This window comes from Oncorhynchus mykiss, chromosome 4, assembly GCF_057628025.1.
Source record: "Oncorhynchus mykiss isolate SJ-2025 chromosome 4, ASM5762802v1, whole genome shotgun sequence".
Classification (NCBI taxonomy): Eukaryota; Metazoa; Chordata; class Actinopteri; order Salmoniformes; family Salmonidae; genus Oncorhynchus; species Oncorhynchus mykiss.
In genome coordinates, this window is record NC_143025.1 from 10,849,942 (window position 1) to 10,875,830 (window position 25,889).

General features: G+C 39.4%; 26 non-coding genes across 26 annotated transcripts; all 26 read right to left on the reverse strand.

Moving 5' to 3' along the window:
* Positions 1-32: 32 nt before the first annotated feature.
* On the reverse strand, positions 33-248 carry LOC149983709 (small nucleolar RNA U3). The gene has a single exon (XR_016495688.1). It is a non-coding gene; the product is annotated as a small nucleolar RNA U3 (small nucleolar RNA).
* Positions 249-1,035: 787 nt separating this feature from the next.
* Positions 1,036-1,251, reverse strand: LOC149983710 (small nucleolar RNA U3). The gene has a single exon (XR_016495754.1). It is a non-coding gene; the product is annotated as a small nucleolar RNA U3 (small nucleolar RNA).
* A 787-nt stretch (positions 1,252-2,038) lies between these two features.
* On the reverse strand, positions 2,039-2,254 carry LOC149983711 (small nucleolar RNA U3). The gene has a single exon (XR_016495755.1). It is a non-coding gene; the product is annotated as a small nucleolar RNA U3 (small nucleolar RNA).
* Positions 2,255-3,041: 787 nt separating this feature from the next.
* On the reverse strand, positions 3,042-3,257 carry LOC149983712 (small nucleolar RNA U3). The gene has a single exon (XR_016495689.1). It is a non-coding gene; the product is annotated as a small nucleolar RNA U3 (small nucleolar RNA).
* A 785-nt stretch (positions 3,258-4,042) lies between these two features.
* LOC149983713 (small nucleolar RNA U3) lies at positions 4,043-4,258 on the reverse strand. Its single transcript, XR_016495690.1, has one exon. It is a non-coding gene; the product is annotated as a small nucleolar RNA U3 (small nucleolar RNA).
* Positions 4,259-5,045: 787 nt separating this feature from the next.
* Positions 5,046-5,261, reverse strand: LOC149983714 (small nucleolar RNA U3). Its single transcript, XR_016495756.1, has one exon. It is a non-coding gene; the product is annotated as a small nucleolar RNA U3 (small nucleolar RNA).
* Positions 5,262-6,048: 787 nt separating this feature from the next.
* LOC149983715 (small nucleolar RNA U3) lies at positions 6,049-6,264 on the reverse strand. Its single transcript, XR_016495757.1, has one exon. It is a non-coding gene; the product is annotated as a small nucleolar RNA U3 (small nucleolar RNA).
* Positions 6,265-7,051: 787 nt separating this feature from the next.
* LOC149983716 (small nucleolar RNA U3) lies at positions 7,052-7,267 on the reverse strand. Its single transcript, XR_016495758.1, has one exon. It is a non-coding gene; the product is annotated as a small nucleolar RNA U3 (small nucleolar RNA).
* A 787-nt stretch (positions 7,268-8,054) lies between these two features.
* LOC149983717 (small nucleolar RNA U3) lies at positions 8,055-8,270 on the reverse strand. The gene has a single exon (XR_016495692.1). It is a non-coding gene; the product is annotated as a small nucleolar RNA U3 (small nucleolar RNA).
* A 785-nt stretch (positions 8,271-9,055) lies between these two features.
* LOC149983718 (small nucleolar RNA U3) lies at positions 9,056-9,271 on the reverse strand. Its single transcript, XR_016495693.1, has one exon. It is a non-coding gene; the product is annotated as a small nucleolar RNA U3 (small nucleolar RNA).
* A 787-nt stretch (positions 9,272-10,058) lies between these two features.
* LOC149983719 (small nucleolar RNA U3) lies at positions 10,059-10,274 on the reverse strand. Its single transcript, XR_016495694.1, has one exon. It is a non-coding gene; the product is annotated as a small nucleolar RNA U3 (small nucleolar RNA).
* A 787-nt stretch (positions 10,275-11,061) lies between these two features.
* Positions 11,062-11,277, reverse strand: LOC149983720 (small nucleolar RNA U3). Its single transcript, XR_016495695.1, has one exon. It is a non-coding gene; the product is annotated as a small nucleolar RNA U3 (small nucleolar RNA).
* Positions 11,278-12,064: 787 nt separating this feature from the next.
* On the reverse strand, positions 12,065-12,280 carry LOC149983721 (small nucleolar RNA U3). Its single transcript, XR_016495696.1, has one exon. It is a non-coding gene; the product is annotated as a small nucleolar RNA U3 (small nucleolar RNA).
* Positions 12,281-13,067: 787 nt separating this feature from the next.
* On the reverse strand, positions 13,068-13,283 carry LOC149983722 (small nucleolar RNA U3). The gene has a single exon (XR_016495697.1). It is a non-coding gene; the product is annotated as a small nucleolar RNA U3 (small nucleolar RNA).
* A 787-nt stretch (positions 13,284-14,070) lies between these two features.
* LOC149983723 (small nucleolar RNA U3) lies at positions 14,071-14,286 on the reverse strand. Its single transcript, XR_016495750.1, has one exon. It is a non-coding gene; the product is annotated as a small nucleolar RNA U3 (small nucleolar RNA).
* Positions 14,287-15,073: 787 nt separating this feature from the next.
* On the reverse strand, positions 15,074-15,289 carry LOC149983724 (small nucleolar RNA U3). Its single transcript, XR_016495698.1, has one exon. It is a non-coding gene; the product is annotated as a small nucleolar RNA U3 (small nucleolar RNA).
* A 787-nt stretch (positions 15,290-16,076) lies between these two features.
* On the reverse strand, positions 16,077-16,292 carry LOC149983725 (small nucleolar RNA U3). Its single transcript, XR_016495751.1, has one exon. It is a non-coding gene; the product is annotated as a small nucleolar RNA U3 (small nucleolar RNA).
* Positions 16,293-17,079: 787 nt separating this feature from the next.
* LOC149983726 (small nucleolar RNA U3) lies at positions 17,080-17,295 on the reverse strand. The gene has a single exon (XR_016495684.1). It is a non-coding gene; the product is annotated as a small nucleolar RNA U3 (small nucleolar RNA).
* A 786-nt stretch (positions 17,296-18,081) lies between these two features.
* Positions 18,082-18,297, reverse strand: LOC149983727 (small nucleolar RNA U3). The gene has a single exon (XR_016495744.1). It is a non-coding gene; the product is annotated as a small nucleolar RNA U3 (small nucleolar RNA).
* Positions 18,298-19,084: 787 nt separating this feature from the next.
* On the reverse strand, positions 19,085-19,300 carry LOC149983728 (small nucleolar RNA U3). Its single transcript, XR_016495700.1, has one exon. It is a non-coding gene; the product is annotated as a small nucleolar RNA U3 (small nucleolar RNA).
* Positions 19,301-20,087: 787 nt separating this feature from the next.
* On the reverse strand, positions 20,088-20,303 carry LOC149983729 (small nucleolar RNA U3). Its single transcript, XR_016495774.1, has one exon. It is a non-coding gene; the product is annotated as a small nucleolar RNA U3 (small nucleolar RNA).
* A 787-nt stretch (positions 20,304-21,090) lies between these two features.
* Positions 21,091-21,306, reverse strand: LOC149983730 (small nucleolar RNA U3). The gene has a single exon (XR_016495775.1). It is a non-coding gene; the product is annotated as a small nucleolar RNA U3 (small nucleolar RNA).
* A 787-nt stretch (positions 21,307-22,093) lies between these two features.
* LOC149983731 (small nucleolar RNA U3) lies at positions 22,094-22,309 on the reverse strand. The gene has a single exon (XR_016495749.1). It is a non-coding gene; the product is annotated as a small nucleolar RNA U3 (small nucleolar RNA).
* Positions 22,310-23,096: 787 nt separating this feature from the next.
* Positions 23,097-23,312, reverse strand: LOC149983732 (small nucleolar RNA U3). Its single transcript, XR_016495777.1, has one exon. It is a non-coding gene; the product is annotated as a small nucleolar RNA U3 (small nucleolar RNA).
* Positions 23,313-24,099: 787 nt separating this feature from the next.
* LOC149983733 (small nucleolar RNA U3) lies at positions 24,100-24,315 on the reverse strand. The gene has a single exon (XR_016495778.1). It is a non-coding gene; the product is annotated as a small nucleolar RNA U3 (small nucleolar RNA).
* Positions 24,316-25,102: 787 nt separating this feature from the next.
* LOC149983734 (small nucleolar RNA U3) lies at positions 25,103-25,318 on the reverse strand. The gene has a single exon (XR_016495779.1). It is a non-coding gene; the product is annotated as a small nucleolar RNA U3 (small nucleolar RNA).
* Positions 25,319-25,889: the final 571 nt, after the last annotated feature.

The following is a 25,889-nucleotide window of genomic DNA, read 5'->3' on the forward strand; positions in this document are numbered from 1 at the left end:
ATTTCAGTAGCTTTTATTGTACATGGTTATCATCCACTCAGAACATATTCCCTTCATCCAAGTTCATTGAAGAACAAGGAACAGTCATCAAAGGTGGAAGAAAAATGAGCAATGTCATTTCTAACCACCAGATTCATGCTCTGAACGGGAATATCTTGAATCGTCATCATGGATAGCGAGATCTACCACTTTAGACACACATTTCTCAAGTAACGCACTATAGAAATGATCCCTGAAAGTATAGTCTTGGTGCATAAGTTGTTGTGATCAAGGTGGAGCATCTTGAAAAGAGCATTTGCACCAGCGGTTTGTGTTGCATTCTCAGCATCAACAGTTGTTGCAATCAAATTATGTTAATTATGGAGAATTGCTAGGTTTCTCAATTGAGAAAAATGGTCAGCGATGCTGGTTGCCAACAGGTAAAATATGACCTAATGTTGATGGACAGCCATCCATATTTCAAAGCCGGTTATTTGTGTTGAATTCTACCCCCTTTTAAACATTGTGTGTTTTAGCTATAGACGTATGGGTTGTACCATCAGATTCGTCTCTGTCTTCTGCATCCAGTGGTACCAAGAGTTAGTCTGTGTGATTAACGGGGGCTGAGATAGAGCTGTGTTTGTGAGACAAAGACGGATTCCGAAGGTGCCCAGGCCCGGGTCTTTTTTTTACAGAAACATCTGTAGAGTCAGAAAGGTTTGAATTACAAACTACTAAAAGCTATCTATGAAAAGCTGAGACTCTATCGAACATGCACATGTAACATGTTTTGCTCTATGACGCTCACAAGCTACCAAAAAGTTGTTAGAAAGTACAAGGTTCTTCTACGTATGAAGGTCAAAGGTTGTCCTGAAAGGAAAATTTTAAAACTCCTCATTTTGAAGCAAAATATAAGGGCTGGACATGGAGATCAACGAAAGCCAGAAAACTGAAAAGATTATTGCTGGGGTCTCAGGACTGATTCAAGAGGTTTTATTTTACTAACGATAAGGATTTGGGAGACATTTCAGTAGCTTTTATTGTACATGGTTATCATCCACTCAGAACATATTCCCTTCATCCAAGTTCATTGAAGAACAAGGAACAGTCATCAAAGGTGGAAGAAAAATGAGCAATGTCATTTCTAACCACCAGATTCATTCTCTGAACGGGAATATCTTGAATCGTCATCATGGATAGCGAGATCTACCACTTTAGACACACATTTCTCAAGTAACGCACTATAGAAATGATCCCTGAAAGTATAGTCTTGGTGCATAAGTTGTTGTGATCAAGGTGGAGCATCTTGAAAAGAGCATTTGCACCAGCGGTTTGTGTTGCATTCTCAGCATCAACAGTTGTTGCAATCAAATTATGTTAATTATGGAGAATTGCTAGGTTTCTCAATTGAGAAAAATGGTCAGCGATGCTGGTTGCCAACAGGTAAAATATGACCTAATGTTGATGGACAGCCATCCATATTTCAAAGCCGGTTATTTGTGTTGAATTCTACCCCCTTTTAAACATTGTGTGTTTTAGCTATAGACGTATGGGTTGTACCATCAGATTCGTCTCTGTCTTCTGCATCCAGTGGTACCAAGAGTTAGTCTGTGTGATTAACGGGGGCTGAGATAGAGCTGTGTTTGTGAGACAAAGACGGATTCCGAAGGTGCCCAGGCCCGGGTCTTTTTTTTACAGAAACATCTGTAGAGTCAGAAAGGTTTGAATTACAAACTACTAAAAGCTATCTATGAAAAGCTGAGACTCTATCGAACATGCACATGTAACATGTTTTGCTCTATGACGCTCACAAGCTACCAAAAAGTTGTTAGAAAGTACAAGGTTCTTCTACGTATGAAGGTCAAAGGTTGTCCTGAAAGGAACATTTTAAAACTCCTCATTTTGAAGCAAAATATAAGGGCTGGACATGGAGATCAACGAAAGCCAGAAAACTGAAAAGATTATTGCTGGGGTCTCAGGACTGATTCAAGAGGTTTTATTTTACTAACGATAAGGATTTGGGAGACATTTCAGTAGCTTTTATTGTACATGGTTATCATCCACTCAGAACATATTCCCTTCATCCAAGTTCATTGAAGAACAAGGAACAGTCATCAAAGGTGGAAGAAAAATGAGCAATGTCATTTCTAACCACCAGATTCATTCTCTGAACGGGAATATCTTGAATCGTCATCATGGATAGCGAGATCTACCACTTTAGACACACATTTCTCAAGTAACGCACTATAGAAATGATCCCTGAAAGTATAGTCTTGGTGCATAAGTTGTTGTGATCAAGGTGGAGCATCTTGAAAAGAGCATTTGCACCAGCGGTTTGTGTTGCATTCTCAGCATCAACAGTTGTTGCAATCAAATTATGTTAATTATGGAGAATTGCTAGGTTTCTCAATTGAGAAAAATGGTCAGCGATGCTGGTTGCCAACAGGTAAAATATGACCTAATGTTGATGGACAGCCATCCATATTTCAAAGCCGGTTATTTGTGTTGAATTCTACCCCCTTTTAAACATTGTGTGTTTTAGCTATAGACGTATGGGTTGTACCATCAGATTCGTCTCTGTCTTCTGCATCCAGTGTTACCAAGAGTTAGTCTGTGTGATTAACGGGGGCTGAGATAGAGCTGTGTTTGTGAGACAAAGACGGATTCCGAAGGTGCCCAGGCCTGGGTCTTTTTTTTAAAGAAACATCTGTAGAGTCAGAAAGGTTTGAATTACAAATTACTAAAAGCTATCTATGAAAAGCTGAGACTCTATCGAACATGCACATGTAACATGTTTTGCTCTATGACGCTCACAAGCTACCAAAAAGTTGTTAGAAAGTACAAGGTTCTTCTACGTATGAAGGTCAAAGGTTGTCCTGAAAGGAACATTTTAAAACTCCTCATTTTGAAGCAAAATATAAGGGCTGGACATGGAGATCAACGAAAGCCAGAAAACTGAAAAGATTATTGCTGGGGTCTCAGGACTGATTCAAGAGGTTTTATTTTACTAACGATAAGGATTTGGGAGACATTTCAGTAGCTTTTATTGTACATGGTTATCATCCACTCAGAACATATTCCCTTCATCCAAGTTCATTGAAGAACAAGGAACAGTCATCAAAGGTGGAAGAAAAATGAGCAATGTCATTTCTAACCACCAGATTCATGCTCTGAACGGGAATATCTTGAATCGTCATCATGGATAGCGAGATCTACCACTTTAGACACACATTTCTCAAGTAACGCACTATAGAAATGATCCCTGAAAGTATAGTCTTGGTGCATAAGTTGTTGTGATCAAGGTGGAGCATCTTGAAAAGAGCATTTGCACCAGCGGTTTGTGTTGCATTCTCAGCATCAACAGTTGTTGCAATCAAATTATGTTAATTATGGAGAATTGCTAGGTTTCTCAATTGAGAAAAATGGTCAGCGATGCTGGTTGCCAACAGGTAAAATATGACCTAATGTTGATGGACAGCCATCCATATTTCAAAGCCGGTTATTTGTGTTGAATTCTACCCCCTTTTAAACATTGTGTGTTTTAGCTATAGACGTATGGGTTGTACCATCAGATTCGTCTCTGTCTTCTGCATCCAGTGGTACCAAGAGTTAGTCTGTGTGATTAACGGGGGCTGAGATAGAGCTGTGTTTGTGAGACAAAGACGGATTCCGAAGGTGCCCAGGCCCGGGTCTTTTTTTTACAGAAACATCTGTAGAGTCAGAAAGGTTTGAATTACAAACTACTAAAAGCTATCTATGAAAAGCTGAGACTCTATAGAACATGCACATGTAACATGTTTTGCTCTATGACGCTCACAAGCTACCAAAAAGTTGTTAGAAAGTACAAGGTTCTTCTACGTATGAAGGTCAAAGGTTGTCCTGAAAGGAAAATTTTAAAACTCCTCATTTTGAAGCAAAATATAAGGGCTGGACATGGAGATCAACGAAAGCCAGAAAACTGAAAAGATTATTGCTGGGGTCTCAGGACTGATTCAACGTTTTATTTTACTAACGATAAGGATTTGGGAGACATTTCAGTAGCTTTTATTGTACATGGTTATCATCCACTCAGAACATATTCCCTTCATCCAAGTTCATTGAAGAACAAGGAACAGTCATCAAAGGTGGAAGAAAAATGAGCAATGTCATTTCTAACCACCAGATTCATGCTCTGAACGGGAATATCTTGAATCGTCATCATGGATAGCGAGATCTACCACTTTAGACACACATTTCTCAAGTAACGCACTATAGAAATGATCCCTGAAAGTATAGTCTTGGTGCATAAGTTGTTGTGATCAAGGTGGAGCATCTTGAAAAGAGCATTTGCACCAGCGGTTTGTGTTGCATTCTCAGCATCAACAGTTGTTGCAATCAAATTATGTTAATTATGGAGAATTGCTAGGTTTCTCAATTGAGAAAAATGGTCAGCGATGCTGGTTGCCAACAGGTAAAATATGACCTAATGTTGATGGACAGCCATCCATATTTCAAAGCCGGTTATTTGTGTTGAATTCTACCCCCTTTTAAACATTGTGTGTTTTAGCTATAGACGTATGGGTTGTACCATCAGATTCGTCTCTGTCTTCTGCATCCAGTGGTACCAAGAGTTAGTCTGTGTGATTAACGGGGGCTGAGATAGAGCTGTGTTTGTGAGACAAAGACGGATTCCGAAGGTGCCCAGGCCCGGGTCTTTTTTTTACAGAAACATCTGTAGAGTCAGAAAGGTTTGAATTACAAACTACTAAAAGCTATCTATGAAAAGCTGAGACTCTATCGAACATGCACATGTAACATGTTTTGCTCTATGACGCTCACAAGCTACCAAAAAGTTGTTAGAAAGTACAAGGTTCTTCTACGTATGAAGGTCAAAGGTTGTCCTGAAAGGAACATTTTAAAACTCCTCATTTTGAAGCAAAATATAAGGGCTGGACATGGAGATCAACGAAAGCCAGAAAACTGAAAAGATTATTGCTGGGGTCTCAGGACTGATTCAAGAGGTTTTATTTTACTAACGATAAGGATTTGGGAGACATTTCAGTAGCTTTTATTGTACATGGTTATCATCCACTCAGAACATATTCCCTTCATCCAAGTTCATTGAAGAACAAGGAACAGTCATCAAAGGTGGAAGAAAAATGAGCAATGTCATTTCTAACCACCAGATTCATTCTCTGAACGGGAATATCTTGAATCGTCATCATGGATAGCGAGATCTACCACTTTAGACACACATTTCTCAAGTAACGCACTATAGAAATGATCCCTGAAAGTATAGTCTTGGTGCATAAGTTGTTGTGATCAAGGTGGAGCATCTTGAAAAGAGCATTTGCACCAGCGGTTTGTGTTGCATTCTCAGCATCAACAGTTGTTGCAATCAAATTATGTTAATTATGGAGAATTGCTAGGTTTCTCAATTGAGAAAAATGGTCAGCGATGCTGGTTGCCAACAGGTAAAATATGACCTAATGTTGATGGACAGCCATCCATATTTCAAAGCCGGTTATTTGTGTTGAATTCTACCCCCTTTTAAACATTGTGTGTTTTAGCTATAGACGTATGGGTTGTACCATCAGATTCGTCTCTGTCTTCTGCATCCAGTGTTACCAAGAGTTAGTCTGTGTGATTAACGGGGGCTGAGATAGAGCTGTGTTTGTGAGACAAAGACGGATTCCGAAGGTGCCCAGGCCCGGGTCTTTTTTTTACAGAAACATCTGTAGAGTCAGAAAGGTTTGAATTACAAACTACTAAAAGCTATCTATGAAAAGCTGAGACTCTATCGAACATGCACATGTAACATGTTTTGCTCTATGACGCTCACAAGCTACCAAAAAGTTGTTAGAAAGTACAAGGTTCTTCTACGTATGAAGGTCAAAGGTTGTCCTGAAAGGAACATTTTAAAACTCCTCATTTTGAAGCAAAATATAAGGGCTGGACATGGAGATCAACGAAAGCCAGAAAACTGAAAAGATTATTGCTGGGGTCTCAGGACTGATTCAAGAGGTTTTATTTTACTAACGATAAGGATTTGGGAGACATTTCAGTAGCTTTTATTGTACATGGTTATCATCCACTCAGAACATATTCCCTTCATCCAAGTTCATTGAAGAACAAGGAACAGTCATCAAAGGTGGAAGAAAAATGAGCAATGTCATTTCTAACCACCAGATTCATTCTCTGAACGGGAATATCTTGAATCGTCATCATGGATAGCGAGATCTACCACTTTAGACACACATTTCTCAAGTAACGCACTATAGAAATGATCCCTGAAAGTATAGTCTTGGTGCATAAGTTGTTGTGATCAAGGTGGAGCATCTTGAAAAGAGCATTTGCACCAGCGGTTTGTGTTGCATTCTCAGCATCAACAGTTGTTGCAATCAAATTATGTTAATTATGGAGAATTGCTAGGTTTCTCAATTGAGAAAAATGGTCAGCGATGCTGGTTGCCAACAGGTAAAATATGACCTAATGTTGATGGACAGCCATCCATATTTCAAAGCCGGTTATTTGTGTTGAATTCTACCCCCTTTTAAACATTGTGTGTTTTAGCTATAGACGTATGGGTTGTACCATCAGATTCGTCTCTGTCTTCTGCATCCAGTGTTACCAAGAGTTAGTCTGTGTGATTAACGGGGGCTGAGATAGAGCTGTGTTTGTGAGACAAAGACGGATTCCGAAGGTGCCCAGGCCCGGGTCTTTTTTTTACAGAAACATCTGTAGAGTCAGAAAGGTTTGAATTACAAACTACTAAAAGCTATCTATGAAAAGCTGAGACTCTATCGAACATGCACATGTAACATGTTTTGCTCTATGACGCTCACAAGCTACCAAAAAGTTGTTAGAAAGTACAAGGTTCTTCTACGTATGAAGGTCAAAGGTTGTCCTGAAAGGAACATTTTAAAACTCCTCATTTTGAAGCAAAATATAAGGGCTGGACATGGAGATCAACGAAAGCCAGAAAACTGAAAAGATTATTGCTGGGGTCTCAGGACTGATTCAAGAGGTTTTATTTTACTAACGATAAGGATTTGGGAGACATTTCAGTAGCTTTTATTGTACATGGTTATCATCCACTCAGAACATATTCCCTTCATCCAAGTTCATTGAAGAACAAGGAACAGTCATCAAAGGTGGAAGAAAAATGAGCAATGTCATTTCTAACCACCAGATTCATTCTCTGAACGGGAATATCTTGAATCGTCATCATGGATAGCGAGATCTACCACTTTAGACACACATTTCTCAAGTAACGCACTATAGAAATGATCCCTGAAAGTATAGTCTTGGTGCATAAGTTGTTGTGATCAAGGTGGAGCATCTTGAAAAGAGCATTTGCACCAGCGGTTTGTGTTGCATTCTCAGCATCAACAGTTGTTGCAATCAAATTATGTTAATTATGGAGAATTGCTAGGTTTCTCAATTGAGAAAAATGGTCAGCGATGCTGGTTGCCAACAGGTAAAATATGACCTAATGTTGATGGACAGCCATCCATATTTCAAAGCCGGTTATTTGTGTTGAATTCTACCCCCTTTTAAACATTGTGTGTTTTAGCTATAGACGTATGGGTTGTACCATCAGATTCGTCTCTGTCTTCTGCATCCAGTGTTACCAAGAGTTAGTCTGTGTGATTAACGGGGGCTGAGATAGAGCTGTGTTTGTGAGACAAAGACGGATTCCGAAGGTGCCCAGGCCTGGGTCTTTTTTTTAAAGAAACATCTGTAGAGTCAGAAAGGTTTGAATTACAAATTACTAAAAGCTATCTATGAAAAGCTGAGACTCTATCGAACATGCACATGTAACATGTTTTGCTCTATGACGCTCACAAGCTACCAAAAAGTTGTTAGAAAGTACAAGGTTCTTCTACGTATGAAGGTCAAAGGTTGTCCTGAAAGGAACATTTTAAAACTCCTCATTTTGAAGCAAAATATAAGGGCTGGACATGGAGATCAACGAAAGCCAGAAAACTGAAAAGATTATTGCTGGGGTCTCAGGACTGATTCAAGAGGTTTTATTTTACTAACGATAAGGATTTGGGAGACATTTCAGTAGCTTTTATTGTACATGGTTATCATCCACTCAGAACATATTCCCTTCATCCAAGTTCATTGAAGAACAAGGAACAGTCATCAAAGGTGGAAGAAAAATGAGCAATGTCATTTCTAACCACCAGATTCATGCTCTGAACGGGAATATCTTGAATCGTCATCATGGATAGCGAGATCTACCACTTTAGACACACATTTCTCAAGTAACGCACTATAGAAATGATCCCTGAAAGTATAGTCTTGGTGCATAAGTTGTTGTGATCAAGGTGGAGCATCTTGAAAAGAGCATTTGCACCAGCGGTTTGTGTTGCATTCTCAGCATCAACAGTTGTTGCAATCAAATTATGTTAATTATGGAGAATTGCTAGGTTTCTCAATTGAGAAAAATGGTCAGCGATGCTGGTTGCCAACAGGTAAAATATGACCTAATGTTGATGGACAGCCATCCATATTTCAAAGCCGGTTATTTGTGTTGAATTCTACCCCCTTTTAAACATTGTGTGTTTTAGCTATAGACGTATGGGTTGTACCATCAGATTCGTCTCTGTCTTCTGCATCCAGTGGTACCAAGAGTTAGTCTGTGTGATTAACGGGGGCTGAGATAGAGCTGTGTTTGTGAGACAAAGACGGATTCCGAAGGTGCCCAGGCCCGGGTCTTTTTTTTACAGAAACATCTGTAGAGTCAGAAAGGTTTGAATTACAAACTACTAAAAGCTATCTATGAAAAGCTGAGACTCTATAGAACATGCACATGTAACATGTTTTGCTCTATGACGCTCACAAGCTACCAAAAAGTTGTTAGAAAGTACAAGGTTCTTCTACGTATGAAGGTCAAAGGTTGTCCTGAAAGGAAAATTTTAAAACTCCTCATTTTGAAGCAAAATATAAGGGCTGGACATGGAGATCAACGAAAGCCAGAAAACTGAAAAGATTATTGCTGGGGTCTCAGGACTGATTCAACGTTTTATTTTACTAACGATAAGGATTTGGGAGACATTTCAGTAGCTTTTATTGTACATGGTTATCATCCACTCAGAACATATTCCCTTCATCCAAGTTCATTGAAGAACAAGGAACAGTCATCAAAGGTGGAAGAAAAATGAGCAATGTCATTTCTAACCACCAGATTCATGCTCTGAACGGGAATATCTTGAATCGTCATCATGGATAGCGAGATCTACCACTTTAGACACACATTTCTCAAGTAACGCACTATAGAAATGATCCCTGAAAGTATAGTCTTGGTGCATAAGTTGTTGTGATCAAGGTGGAGCATCTTGAAAAGAGCATTTGCACCAGCGGTTTGTGTTGCATTCTCAGCATCAACAGTTGTTGCAATCAAATTATGTTAATTATGGAGAATTGCTAGGTTTCTCAATTGAGAAAAATGGTCAGCGATGCTGGTTGCCAACAGGTAAAATATGACCTAATGTTGATGGACAGCCATCCATATTTCAAAGCCGGTTATTTGTGTTGAATTCTACCCCCTTTTAAACATTGTGTGTTTTAGCTATAGACGTATGGGTTGTACCATCAGATTCGTCTCTGTCTTCTGCATCCAGTGTTACCAAGAGTTAGTCTGTGTGATTAACGGGGGCTGAGATAGAGCTGTGTTTGTGAGACAAAGACGGATTCCGAAGGTGCCCAGGCCTGGGTCTTTTTTTTAAAGAAACATCTGTAGAGTCAGAAAGGTTTGAATTACAAATTACTAAAAGCTATCTATGAAAAGCTGAGACTCTATCGAACATGCACATGTAACATGTTTTGCTCTATGACGCTCACAAGCTACCAAAAAGTTGTTAGAAAGTACAAGGTTCTTCTACGTATGAAGGTCAAAGGTTGTCCTGAAAGGAAAATTTTAAAACTCCTCATTTTGAAGCAAAATATAAGGGCTGGACATGGAGATCAACGAAAGCCAGAAAACTGAAAAGATTATTGCTGGGGTCTCAGGACTGATTCAAGAGGTTTTATTTTACTAACGATAAGGATTTGGGAGACATTTCAGTAGCTTTTATTGTACATGGTTATCATCCACTCAGAACATATTCCCTTCATCCAAGTTCATTGAAGAACAAGGAACAGTCATCAAAGGTGGAAGAAAAATGAGCAATGTCATTTCTAACCACCAGATTCATGCTCTGAACGGGAATATCTTGAATCGTCATCATGGATAGCGAGATCTACCACTTTAGACACACATTTCTCAAGTAACGCACTATAGAAATGATCCCTGAAAGTATAGTCTTGGTGCATAAGTTGTTGTGATCAAGGTGGAGCATCTTGAAAAGAGCATTTGCACCAGCGGTTTGTGTTGCATTCTCAGCATCAACAGTTGTTGCAATCAAATTATGTTAATTATGGAGAATTGCTAGGTTTCTCAATTGAGAAAAATGGTCAGCGATGCTGGTTGCCAACAGGTAAAATATGACCTAATGTTGATGGACAGCCATCCATATTTCAAAGCCGGTTATTTGTGTTGAATTCTACCCCCTTTTAAACATTGTGTGTTTTAGCTATAGACGTATGGGTTGTACCATCAGATTCGTCTCTGTCTTCTGCATCCAGTGGTACCAAGAGTTAGTCTGTGTGATTAACGGGGGCTGAGATAGAGCTGTGTTTGTGAGACAAAGACGGATTCCGAAGGTGCCCAGGCCCGGGTCTTTTTTTTACAGAAACATCTGTAGAGTCAGAAAGGTTTGAATTACAAACTACTAAAAGCTATCTATGAAAAGCTGAGACTCTATCGAACATGCACATGTAACATGTTTTGCTCTATGACGCTCACAAGCTACCAAAAAGTTGTTAGAAAGTACAAGGTTCTTCTACGTATGAAGGTCAAAGGTTGTCCTGAAAGGAAAATTTTAAAACTCCTCATTTTGAAGCAAAATATAAGGGCTGGACATGGAGATCAACGAAAGCCAGAAAACTGAAAAGATTATTGCTGGGGTCTCAGGACTGATTCAAGAGGTTTTATTTTACTAACGATAAGGATTTGGGAGACATTTCAGTAGCTTTTATTGTACATGGTTATCATCCACTCAGAACATATTCCCTTCATCCAAGTTCATTGAAGAACAAGGAACAGTCATCAAAGGTGGAAGAAAAATGAGCAATGTCATTTCTAACCACCAGATTCATGCTCTGAACGGGAATATCTTGAATCGTCATCATGGATAGCGAGATCTACCACTTTAGACACACATTTCTCAAGTAACGCACTATAGAAATGATCCCTGAAAGTATAGTCTTGGTGCATAAGTTGTTGTGATCAAGGTGGAGCATCTTGAAAAGAGCATTTGCACCAGCGGTTTGTGTTGCATTCTCAGCATCAACAGTTGTTGCAATCAAATTATGTTAATTATGGAGAATTGCTAGGTTTCTCAATTGAGAAAAATGGTCAGCGATGCTGGTTGCCAACAGGTAAAATATGACCTAATGTTGATGGACAGCCATCCATATTTCAAAGCCGGTTATTTGTGTTGAATTCTACCCCCTTTTAAACATTGTGTGTTTTAGCTATAGACGTATGGGTTGTACCATCAGATTCGTCTCTGTCTTCTGCATCCAGTGTTACCAAGAGTTAGTCTGTGTGATTAACGGGGGCTGAGATAGAGCTGTGTTTGTGAGACAAAGACGGATTCCGAAGGTGCCCAGGCCCGGGTCTTTTTTTTACAGAAACATCTGTAGAGTCAGAAAGGTTTGAATTACAAACTACTAAAAGCTATCTATGAAAAGCTGAGACTCTATCGAACATGCACATGTAACATGTTTTGCTCTATGACGCTCACAAGCTACCAAAAAGTTGTTAGAAAGTACAAGGTTCTTCTACGTATGAAGGTCAAAGGTTGTCCTGAAAGGAAAATTTTAAAACTCCTCATTTTGAAGCAAAATATAAGGGCTGGACATGGAGATCAACGAAAGCCAGAAAACTGAAAAGATTATTGCTGGGGTCTCAGGACTGATTCAAGAGGTTTTATTTTACTAACGATAAGGATTTGGGAGACATTTCAGTAGCTTTTATTGTACATGGTTATCATCCACTCAGAACATATTCCCTTCATCCAAGTTCATTGAAGAACAAGGAACAGTCATCAAAGGTGGAAGAAAAATGAGCAATGTCATTTCTAACCACCAGATTCATGCTCTGAACGGGAATATCTTGAATCGTCATCATGGATAGCGAGATCTACCACTTTAGACACACATTTCTCAAGTAACGCACTATAGAAATGATCCCTGAAAGTATAGTCTTGGTGCATAAGTTGTTGTGATCAAGGTGGAGCATCTTGAAAAGAGCATTTGCACCAGCGGTTTGTGTTGCATTCTCAGCATCAACAGTTGTTGCAATCAAATTATGTTAATTATGGAGAATTGCTAGGTTTCTCAATTGAGAAAAATGGTCAGCGATGCTGGTTGCCAACAGGTAAAATATGACCTAATGTTGATGGACAGCCATCCATATTTCAAAGCCGGTTATTTGTGTTGAATTCTACCCCCTTTTAAACATTGTGTGTTTTAGCTATAGACGTATGGGTTGTACCATCAGATTCGTCTCTGTCTTCTGCATCCAGTGGTACCAAGAGTTAGTCTGTGTGATTAACGGGGGCTGAGATAGAGCTGTGTTTGTGAGACAAAGACGGATTCCGAAGGTGCCCAGGCCCGGGTCTTTTTTTTAAAGAAACATCTGTAGAGTCAGAAAGGTTTGAATTACAAACTACTAAAAGCTATCTATGAAAAGCTGAGACTCTATCGAACATGCACATGTAACATGTTTTGCTCTATGACGCTCACAAGCTACCAAAAAGTTGTTAGAAAGTACAAGGTTCTTCTACGTATGAAGGTCAAAGGTTGTCCTGAAAGGAACATTTTAAAACTCCTCATTTTGAAGCAAAATATAAGGGCTGGACATGGAGATCAACGAAAGCCAGAAAACTGAAAAGATTATTGCTGGGGTCTCAGGACTGATTCAAGAGGTTTTATTTTACTAACGATAAGGATTTGGGAGACATTTCAGTAGCTTTTATTGTACATGGTTATCATCCACTCAGAACATATTCCCTTCATCCAAGTTCATTGAAGAACAAGGAACAGTCATCAAAGGTGGAAGAAAAATGAGCAATGTCATTTCTAACCACCAGATTCATGCTCTGAACGGGAATATCTTGAATCGTCATCATGGATAGCGAGATCTACCACTTTAGACACACATTTCTCAAGTAACGCACTATAGAAATGATCCCTGAAAGTATAGTCTTGGTGCATAAGTTGTTGTGATCAAGGTGGAGCATCTTGAAAAGAGCATTTGCACCAGCGGTTTGTGTTGCATTCTCAGCATCAACAGTTGTTGCAATCAAATTATGTTAATTATGGAGAATTGCTAGGTTTCTCAATTGAGAAAAATGGTCAGCGATGCTGGTTGCCAACAGGTAAAATATGACCTAATGTTGATGGACAGCCATCCATATTTCAAAGCCGGTTATTTGTGTTGAATTCTACCCCCTTTTAAACATTGTGTGTTTTAGCTATAGACGTATGGGTTGTACCATCAGATTCGTCTCTGTCTTCTGCATCCAGTGGTACCAAGAGTTAGTCTGTGTGATTAACGGGGGCTGAGATAGAGCTGTGTTTGTGAGACAAAGACGGATTCCGAAGGTGCCCAGGCCCGGGTCTTTTTTTTACAGAAACATCTGTAGAGTCAGAAAGGTTTGAATTACAAATTACTAAAAGCTATCTATGAAAAGCTGAGACTCTATCGAACATGCACATGTAACATGTTTTGCTCTATGACGCTCACATGCTACCAAAAAGTTGTTAGAAAGTACAAGGTTCTTCTACGTATGAAGGTCAAAGGTTGTCCTGAAAGGAAAATTTTAAAACTAGTCATTTTGAAGCAAAATATAAGGGCTGGACATGGAGATCAACGAAAGCCAGAAAACTGAAAAGATTATTGCTGGGGTCTCAGGACTGATTCAAGAGGTTTTATTTGACTAACGATAAGGATTTGGGAGACATTTCAGTAGCTTTTATTGTACATGGTTATCATCCACTCAGAACATATTCCCTTCATCCACGTTCATTGAAGAACAAGGAACAGTCATCAAAGGTGGAAGAAAAATGAGCAAGGTCATTTCTAACCACCAGATTCATGCTCTGAACGGGAATATCTTGAATCGTCATCATGGATAGCGAGATCTACCACTTTAGACACACATTTCTCAAGTAACGCACTATAGAAATGATCCCTGAAAGTATAGTTTTGGTGCATAAGTTGTTGTGATCAAGGTGGAGCATCTTGAAAAGAGCATTTGCACCAGCGGTTTGTGTTGCATTCTCAGCATCAACAGTTGTTGCAATCAAATTATGTTAATTATGGAGAATTGCTAGGTTTCTCAATTGAGAAAAATGGTCAGCGATGCTGGTTGCCAACAGGTAAAATATGACCTAATGTTGATGGACAGCCATCCATATTTCAAAGCCGGTTATTTGTGTTGAATTCTACCCCCTTTTAAACATTGTGTGTTTAGGCTATAGACGTATGGGTTGTACCATCAGATTCGTCTCTGTCTTCTGCATCCAGTGGTACCAAGAGTTAGTCTGTGTGATTAACGGGGGCTGAGATAGAGCTGTGTTTGTGAGACAAAGACGGATTCCGAAGGTGCCCAGGCCCGGGTCTTTTTTTTAAAGAAACATCTGTAGAGTCAGAAAGGTTTGAATTACAAACTACTAAAAGCTATCTATGAAAAGCTGAGACTCTATCGAACATGCACATGTAACATGTTTTGCTCTATGACGCTCACAAGCTACCAAAAAGTTGTTAGAAAGTACAAGGTTCTTCTACGTATGAAGGTCAAAGGTTGTCCTGAAAGGAACATTTTAAAACTCCTCATTTTGAAGCAAAATATAAGGGCTGGACATGGAGATCAACGAAAGCCAGAAAACTGAAAAGATTATTGCTGGGGTCTCAGGACTGATTCAAGAGGTTTTATTTTACTAACGATAAGGATTTGGGAGACATTTCAGTAGCTTTTATTGTACATGGTTATCATCCACTCAGAACATATTCCCTTCATCCAAGTTCATTGAAGAACAAGGAACAGTCATCAAAGGTGGAAGAAAAATGAGCAATGTCATTTCTAACCACCAGATTCATGCTCTGAACGGGAATATCTTGAATCGTCATCATGGATAGCGAGATCTACCACTTTAGACACACATTTCTCAAGTAACGCACTATAGAAATGATCCCTGAAAGTATAGTCTTGGTGCATAAGTTGTTGTGATCAAGGTGGAGCATCTTGAAAAGAGCATTTGCACCAGCGGTTTGTGTTGCATTCTCAGCATCAACAGTTGTTGCAATCAAATTATGTTAATTATGGAGAATTGCTAGGTTTCTCAATTGAGAAAAATGGTCAGCGATGCTGGTTGCCAACAGGTAAAATATGACCTAATGTTGATGGACAGCCATCCATATTTCAAAGCCGGTTATTTGTGTTGAATTCTACCCCCTTTTAAACATTGTGTGTTTTAGCTATAGACGTATGGGTTGTACCATCAGATTCGTCTCTGTCTTCTGCATCCAGTGGTACCAAGAGTTAGTCTGTGTGATTAACGGGGGCTGAGATAGAGCTGTGTTTGTGAGACAAAGACGGATTCCGAAGGTGCCCAGGCCCGGGTCTTTTTTTTACAGAAACATCTGTAGAGTCAGAAAGGTTTGAATTACAAATTACTAAAAGCTATCTATGAAAAGCTGAGACTCTATCGAACATGCACATGTAACATGTTTTGCTCTATGACGCTCACATGCTACCAAAAAGTTGTTAGAAAGTACAAGGTTCTTCTACGTATGAAGGTCAAAGGTTGTCCTGAAAGGAAAATTTTAAAACTAGTCATTTTGAAGCAAAATATAAGGGCTGGACATGGAGATCAACGAAAGCCAGAAAACTGAAAAGATTATTGCTGGGGTCTCAGGACTGATTCAAGAGGTTTTATTTGACTAACGATAAGGATTTGGGAGACATTTCAGTAGCTTTTATTGTACATGGTTATCATCCACTCAGAACATATTCCCTTCATCCACGTTCATTGAAGAACAAGGAACAGTCATCAAAGGTGGAAGAAAAATGAGCAAGGTCATTTCTAACCACCAGATTCATGCTCTGAACGGGAATATCTTGAATCGTCATCATGGATAGCGAGATCTACCACTTTAGACACACATTTCTCAAGTAACGCACTATAGAAATGATCCCTGAAAGTATAGTTTTGGTGCATAAGTTGTTGTGATCAAGGTGGAGCATCTTGAAAAGAGCATTTGCACCAGCGGTTTGTGTTGCATTCTCAGCATCAACAGTTGTTGCAATCAAATTATGTTAATTATGGAGAATTGCTAGGTTTCTCAATTGAGAAAAATGGTCAGCGATGCTGGTTGCCAACAGGTAAAATATGACCTAATGTTGATGGACAGCCATCCATATTTCAAAGCCGGTTATTTGTGTTGAATTCTACCCCCTTTTAAACATTGTGTGTTTTAGCTATAGACGTATGGGTTGTACCATCAGATTCGTCTCTGTCTTCTGCATCCAGTGGTACCAAGAGTTAGTCTGTGTGATTAACGGGGGCTGAGATAGAGCTGTGTTTGTGAGACAAAGACGGATTCCGAAGGTGCCCAGGCCCGGGTCTTTTTTTTAAAGAAACATCTGTAGAGTCAGAAAGGTTTGAATTACAAACTACTAAAAGCTATCTATGAAAAGCTGAGACTCTATCGAACATGCACATGTAACATGTTTTGCTCTATGACGCTCACAAGCTACCAAAAAGTTGTTAGAAAGTACAAGGTTCTTCTACGTATGAAGGTCAAAGGTTGTCCTGAAAGGAACATTTTAAAACTCCTCATTTTGAAGCAAAATATAAGGGCTGGACATGGAGATCAACGAAAGCCAGAAAACTGAAAAGATTATTGCTGGGGTCTCAGGACTGATTCAAGAGGTTTTATTTTACTAACGATAAGGATTTGGGAGACATTTCAGTAGCTTTTATTGTACATGGTTATCATCCACTCAGAACATATTCCCTTCATCCAAGTTCATTGAAGAACAAGGAACAGTCATCAAAGGTGGAAGAAAAATGAGTAATGTCATTTCTAACCACCAGATTCATGCTCTGAACGGGAATATCTTGAATCGTCATCATGGATAGCGAGATCTACCACTTTAGACACACATTTCTCAAGTAACGCACTATAGAAATGATCCCTGAAAGTATAGTCTTGGTGCATAAGTTGTTGTGATCAAGGTGGAGCATCTTGAAAAGAGCATTTGCACCAGCGTTTGTGTTGCATTCTCAGCATCAACAGTTGTTGCAATCAAATTATGTTAATTATGGAGAATTGCTAGGTTTCTCAATTGAGAAAAATGGTCAGCGATGCTGGTTGCCAACAGGTAAAATATGACCTAATGTTGATGGACAGCCATCCATATTTCAAAGCCGGTTATTTGTGTTGAATTCTACCCCCTTTTAAACATTGTGTGTTTTAGCTATAGACGTATGGGTTGTACCATCAGATTCGTCTCTGTCTTCTGCATCCAGTGGTACCAAGAGTTAGTCTGTGTGATTAACGGGGGCTGAGATAGAGCTGTGTTTGTGAGACAAAGACGGATTCCGAAGGTGCCCAGGCCCGGGTCTTTTTTTTACAGAAACATCTGTAGAGTCAGAAAGGTTTGAATTACAAACTACTAAAAGCTATCTATGAAAAGCTGAGACTCTATCGAACATGCACATGTAACATGTTTTGCTCTATGACGCTCACAAGCTACCAAAACGTTGTTAGAAAGTACAAGGTTCTTCTACGTATGAAGGTCAAAGGTTGTCCTGAAAGGAAAATTTTAAAACTCCTCATTTTGAAGCATAATATAAGGGCTGGACATGGAGATCAACGAAAGCCAGAAAACGGAAAAGATTATTGCTGGGGTCTCAGGACTGATTCAAGAGTTTTTATTTTACTAACGATAAGGATTTGGGAGACATTTCAGTAGCTTTTATTGTACATGGTTATCATCCACTCAGAACATATTCCCTTCATCCACATTCATTGAAGAACAAGGAACAGTCATCAAAGGTGGAAGAAAAATGAGCAAGGTCATTTGTAACCACCAAATTCATGCTCTGAACGGGAATATCTTGAATCGTCATCATGGATAGCGAGATCTACCACTTTAGACACACATTTCTCAAGTAACGCACTATAGAAATGATCCCTGAAAGTATAGTCTTGGTGCATAAGTTGTTGTGATCAAGGTGGAGCATCTTGAAAAGAGCATTTGCACCAGCGGTTTGTGTTGCATTCTCAGCATCAACAGTTGTTGCAATCAAATTATGTTAATTATGGAGAATTGCTAGGTTTCTCAATTGAGAAAAATGGTCAGCGATGCTGGTTGCCAACAGGTAAAATATGACCTAATGTTGATGGACAGCCATCCATATTTCAAAGCCGGTTATTTGTGTTGAATTCTACCCCCTTTTAAACATTGTGTGTTTTAGCTATAGACGTATGGGTTGTACCATCAGATTCGTCTCTGTCTTCTGCATCCAGTGGTACCAAGAGTTAGTCTGTGTGATTAACGGGGGCTGAGATAGAGCTGTGTTTGTGAGACAAAGACGGATTCCGAAGGTGCCCAGGCCCGGGTCTTTTTTTTACAGAAACATCTGTAGAGTCAGAAAGGTTTGAATTACAAACTACTAAAAGCTATCTATGAAAAGCTGAGACTCTATCGAACATGCACATGTAACATGTTTTGCTCTATGACGCTCACAAGCTACCAAAACGTTGTTAGAAAGTACAAGGTTCTTCTACGTATGAAGGTCAAAGGTTGTCCTGAAAGGAAAATTTTAAAACTCCTCATTTTGAAGCATAATATAAGGGCTGGACATGGAGATCAACGAAAGCCAGAAAACGGAAAAGATTATTGCTGGGGTCTCAGGACTGATTCAAGAGGTTTTATTTTACTAACGATAAGGATTTGGGAGACATTTCAGTAGCTTTTATTGTACATGGTTATCATCCACTCAGAACATATTCCCTTCATCCACATTCATTGAAGAACAAGGAACAGTCATCAAAGGTGGAAGAAAAATGAGCAAGGTCATTTCTAACCACCAAATTCATGCTCTGAACGGGAATATCTTGAATCGTCATCATGGATAGCGAGATCTACCACTTTAGACACACATTTCTCAAGTAACGCACTATAGAAATGATCCCTGAAAGTATAGTCTTGGTGCATAAGTTGTTGTGATCAAGGTGGAGCATCTTGAAAAGAGCATTTGCACCAGCGGTTTGTGTTGCATTCTCAGCATCAACAGTTGTTGCAATCAAATTATGTTAATTATGGAGAATTGCTAGGTTTCTCAATTGAGAAAAATGGTCAGCGATGCTGGTTGCCAACAGGTAAAATATGACCTAATGTTGATGGACAGCCATCCATATTTCAAAGCCGGTTATTTGTGTTGAATTCTACCCCCTTTTAAACATTGTGTGTTTTAGCTATAGACGTATGGGTTGTACCATCAGATTCGTCTCTGTCTTCTGCATCCAGTGGTACCAAGAGTTAGTCTGTGTGATTAACGGGGGCTGAGATAGAGCTGTGTTTGTGAGACAAAGACGGATTCCGAAGGTGCCCAGGCCCGGGTCTTTTTTTTACAGAAACATCTGTAGAGTCAGAAAGGTTTGAATTACAAACTACTAAAAGCTATCTATGAAAAGCTGAGACTCTATCGAACATGCACATGTAACATGTTTTGCTCTATGACGCTCACAAGCTACCAAAACGTTGTTAGAAAGTACAAGGTTCTTCTACGTATGAAGGTCAAAGGTTGTCCTGAAAGGAACATTTTAAAACTCCTCATTTTGAAGCAAAATATAAGGGCTGGACATGGAGATCAACGAAAGCCAGAAAACTGAAAAGATTATTGCTGGGGTCTCAGGACTGATTCAAGAAGTTTTATTTTACTAACGATAAGGATTTGGGAGACATTTCAGTAGCTTTTATTGTACATGGTTATCATCCACTCAGAACATATTCCCTTCATCCACGTTCATTGAAGAACAAGGAACAGTCATCAAAGGTGGAAGAAAAATGAGCAAGGTCATTTCTAACCACCAAATTCATGCTCTGAACGGGAATATCTTGAATCGTCATCATGGATAGCGAGATCTACCACTTTAGACACACATTTCTCAAGTAACGCACTATAGAAATGATCCCTGAAAGTATAGTCTTGGTGCATAAGTTGTTGTGATCAAGGTGGAGCATCTTGAAAAGAGCATTTGCACCAGCGGTTTGTGTTGCATTCTCAGCATCAACAGTTGTTGCAATCAAATTATGTTAATTATGGAGAATTGCTAGGTTTCTCAATTGAGAAAAATGGTCAGCGATGCTGGTTGCCAACAGGTAAAATATGACCTAATGTTGATGGACAGCCATCCATATTTCAAAGCCGGTTATTTGTGTTGAATTCTACCCCCTTTTAAACATTGTGTGTTTTAGCTATAGACGTATGGGTTGTACCATCAGATTCGTCTCTGTCTTCTGCATCCAGTGGTACCAAGAGTTAGTCTGTGTGATTAACGGGGGCTGAGATAGAGCTGTGTTTGTGAGACAAAGACGGATTCCGAAGGTGCCCAGGCCCGGGTCTTTTTTTTACAGAAACATCTGTAGAGTCAGAAAGGTTTGAATTACAAACTACTAAAAGCTATCTATGAAAAGCTGAGACTCTATCGAACATGCACATGTAACATGTTTTGCTCTATGACGCTCACAAGCTACCAAAACGTTGTTAGAAAGTACAAGGTTCTTCTACGTATGAAGGTCAAAGGTTGTCCTGAAAGGAACATTTTAAAACTCCTCATTTTGAAGCAAAATATAAGGGCTGGACATGGAGATCAACGAAAGCCAGAAAACTGAAAAGATTATTGCTGGGGTCTCAGGACTGATTCAAGAAGTTTTATTTTACTAACGATAAGGATTTGGGAGACATTTCAGTAGCTTTTATTGTACATGGTTATCATCCACTCAGAACATATTCCCTTCATCCACGTTCATTGAAGAACAAGGAACAGTCATCAAAGGTGGAAGAAAAATGAGCAAGGTCATTTCTAACCACCAAATTCATGCTCTGAACGGGAATATCTTGAATCGTCATCATGGATAGCGAGATCTACCACTTTAGACACACATTTCTCAAGTAACGCACTATAGAAATGATCCCTGAAAGTATAGTCTTGGTGAATAAGTTGTTGTGATCAAGGTGGACCATCTTGAAAAGAGCATTTGCACCAGCGGTTTGTGTTGCATTCTCAGCATCAACAGTTGTTGCAATCAAATTATGTTAATTATGGAGAATTGCTAGGTTTCTCAATTGAGAAAAATGGTCAGCGATGCTGGTTGCCAACAGGTAAAATATGACCTAATGTTGATGGACAGCCATCCATATTTCAAAGCCGGTTATTTGTGTTGAATTCTACCCCCTTTTAAACATTGTGTGTTTTAGCTATAGACGTATGGGTTGTACCATCAGATTCGTCTCTGTCTTCTGCATCCAGTGGTACCAAGAGTTAGTCTGTGTGATTAACGGGGGCTGAGATAGAGCTGTGTTTGTGAGACAAAGACGGATTCCGAAGGTGCCCAGGCCCGGGTCTTTTTTTTACAGAAACATCTGTAGAGTCAGAAAGGTTTGAATTACAAACTACTAAAAGCTATCTATGAAAAGCTGAGACTCTATCGAACATGCACATGTAACATGTTTTGCTCTATGACGCTCACAAGCTACCAAAACGTTGTTAGAAAGTACAAGGTTCTTCTACGTATGAAGGTCAAAGGTTGTCCTGAAAGGAAAATTTTAAAACTCCTCATTTTGAAGCAAAATATAAGGGCTGGACATGGAGATCAACGAAAGCCAGAAAACTGAAAAGATTATTGCTGGGGTCTCAGGACTGATTCAAGAAGTTTTATTTTACTAACGATAAGGATTTGGGAGACATTTCAGTAGCTTTTATTGTACATGGTTATCATCCACTCAGAACATATTCCCTTCATCCACGTTCATTGAAGAACAAGGAACAGTCATCAAAGGTGGAAGAAAAATGAGCAAGGTCATTTCTAACCACCAAATTCATGCTCTGAACGGGAATATCTTGAATCGTCATCATGGATGGCGAGATCTACCACTTTAGACACACATTTCTCAAGTAACGCACTATAGAAATGATCCCAGAAAGTATAGTCTTGGTGCATAAGTTGTTGTGATCAAGGTGGAGCATCTTGAAAAGAGCATTTGCACCAGCGGTTTGTGTTGCATTCTCAGCATCAACAGTTGTTGCAATCAAATTATGTTAATTATGGAGAATTGCTAGGTTTCTCAATTGAGAAAAATGGTCAGCGATGCTGGTTGCCAACAGGTAAAATATGACCTAATGTTGATGGACAGCCATCCATATTTCAAAGCCGGTTATTTGTGTTGAATTCTACCCCCTTTTAAACATTGTGTGTTTTAGCTATAGACGTATGGGTTGTACCATCAGATTCGTCTCTGTCTTCTGCATCCAGTGGTACCAAGAGTTAGTCTGTGTGATTAACGGGGGCTGAGATAGAGCTGTGTTTGTGAGACAAAGACGGATTCCGAAGGTGCCCAGGCCCGGGTCTTTTTTTTACAGAAACATCTGTAGAGTCAGAAAGGTTTGAATTACAAACTACTAAAAGCTATCTATGAAAAGCTGAGACTCTATCGAACATGCACATGTAACATGTTTTGCTCTATGACGCTCACAAGCTACCAAAACGTTGTTAGAAAGTACAAGGTTCTTCTACGTATGAAGGTCAAAGGTTGTCCTGAAAGGAAAATTTTAAAACTCCTCATTTTGAAGCAAAATATAAGGGCTGGACATGGAGATCAACGAAAGCCAGAAAACTGAAAAGATTATTGCTGGGGTCTCAGGACTGATTCAAGAAGTTTTATTTTACTAACGATAAGGATTTGGGAGACATTTCAGTAGCTTTTATTGTACATGGTTATCATCCACTCAGAACATATTCCCTTCATCCACGTTCATTGAAGAACAAGGAACAGTCATCAAAGGTGGAAGAAAAATGAGCAAGGTCATTTCTAACCACCAAATTCATGCTCTGAACGGGAATATCTTGAATCGTCATCATGGATAGCGAGATCTACCACTTTAGACACACATTTCTCAAGTAACGCACTATAGAAATGATCCCTGAAAGTATAGTCTTGGTGCATAAGTTGTTGTGATCAAGGTGGAGCATCTTGAAAAGAGCATTTGCACCAGCGGTTTGTGTTGCATTCTCAGCATCAACAGTTGTTGCAATCAAATTATGTTAATTATGGAGAATTGCTAGGTTTCTCAATTGAGAAAAATGGTCAGCGATGCTGGTTGCCAACAGGTAAAATATGACCTAATGTTGATGGACAGCCATCCATATTTCAAAGCCGGTTATTTGTGTTGAATTCTACCCCCTTTTAAACATTGTGTGTTTTAGCTATAGACGTATGGGTTGTACCATCAGATTCGTCTCTGTCTTCTGCATCCAGTGGTACCAAGAGTTAGTCTGTGTGATTAACGGGGGCTGAGATAGAGCTGTGTTTGTGAGACAAAGACGGATTCCGAAGGTGCCCAGGCCCGGGTCTTTTTTTTACAGAAACATCTGTAGAGTCAGAAAGGTTTGAATTACAAACTACTAAAAGCTATCTATGAAAAGCTGAGACTCTATCGAACATGCACATGTAACATGTTTTGCTCTATGACGCTCACAAGCTACCAAAACGTTGTTAGAAAGTACAAGGTTCTTCTACGTATGAAGGTCAAAGGTTGTCCTGAAAGGAAAATTTTAAAACTCCTCATTTTGAAGCAAAATATAAGGGCTGGACATGGAGATCAACGAAAGCCAGAAAACTGAAAAGATTATTGCTGGGGTCTCAGGACTGATTCAAGAAGTTTTATTTTACTAACGATAAGGATTTGGGAGACATTTCAGTAGCTTTTATTGTACATGGTTATCATCCACTCAGAACATATTCCCTTCATCCACGTTCATTGAAGAACAAGGAACAGTCATCAAAGGTGGAAGAAAAATGAGCAAGGTCATTTCTAACCACCAAATTCATGCTCTGAACGGGAATATCTTGAATCGTCATCATGGATAGCGAGATCTACCACTTTAGACACACATTTCTCAAGTAACGCACTATAGAAATGATCCCTGAAAGTATAGTCTTGGTGCATAAGTTGTTGTGATCAAGGTGGAGCATCTTGAAAAGAGCATTTGCACCAGCGGTTTGTGTTGCATTCTCAGCATCAACAGTTGTTGCAATCAAATTATGTTAATTATGGAGAATTGCTAGGTTTCTCAATTGAGAAAAATGGTCAGCGATGCTGGTTGCCAACAGGTAAAATATGACCTAATGTTGATGGACAGCCATCCATATTTCAAAGCCGGTTATTTGTGTTGAATTCTACCCCCTTTTAAACATTGTGTGTTTTAGCTATAGACGTATGGGTTGTACCATCAGATTCGTCTCTGTCTTCTGCATCCAGTGGTACCAAGAGTTAGTCTGTGTGATTAACGGGGGCTGAGATAGAGCTGTGTTTGTGAGACAAAGACGGATTCCGAAGGTGCCCAGGCCCGGGTCTTTTTTTTACAGAAACATCTGTAGAGTCAGAAAGGTTTGAATTACAAACTACTAAAAGCTATCTATGAAAAGCTGAGACTCTATCGAACATGCACATGTAACATGTTTTGCTCTATGACGCTCACAAGCTACCAAAACGTTGTTAGAAAGTACAAGGTTCTTCTACGTATGAAGGTCAAAGGTTGTCCTGAAAGGAAAATTTTAAAACTCCTCATTTTGAAGCAAAATATAAGGGCTGGACATGGAGATCAACGAAAGCCAGAAAACTGAAAAGATTATTGCTGGGGTCTCAGGACTGATTCAAGAAGTTTTATTTTACTAACGATAAGGATTTGGGAGACATTTCAGTAGCTTTTATTGTACATGGTTATCATCCACTCAGAACATATTCCCTTCATCCACGTTCATTGAAGAACAAGGAACAGTCATCAAAGGTGGAAGAAAAATGAGCAAGGTCATTTCTAACCACCAAATTCATGCTCTGAACGGGAATATCTTGAATCGTCATCATGGATAGCGAGATCTACCACTTTAGACACACATTTCTCAAGTAACGCACTATAGAAATGATCCCTGAAAGTATAGTCTTGGTGAATAAGTTGTTGTGATCAAGGTGGACCATCTTGAAAAGAGCATTTGCACCAGCGGTTTGTGTTGCATTCTCAGCATCAACAGTTGTTGCAATCAAATTATGTTAATTATGGAGAATTGCTAGGTTTCTCAATTGAGAAAAATGGTCAGCGATGCTGGTTGCCAACAGGTAAAATATGACCTAATGTTGATGGACAGCCATCCATATTTCAAAGCCGGTTATTTGTGTTGAATTCTACCCCCTTTTAAACATTGTGTGTTTTAGCTATAGACGTATGGGTTGTACCATCAGATTCGTCTCTGTCTTCTGCATCCAGTGGTACCAAGAGTTAGTCTGTGTGATTAACGGGGGCTGAGATAGAGCTGTGTTTGTGAGACAAAGACGGATTCCGAAGGTGCCCAGGCCCGGGTCTTTTTTTTACAGAAACATCTGTAGAGTCAGAAAGGTTTGAATTACAAACTACTAAAAGCTATCTATGAAAAGCTGAGACTCTATCGAACATGCACATGTAACATGTTTTGCTCTATGACGCTCACAAGCTACCAAAACGTTGTTAGAAAGTACAAGG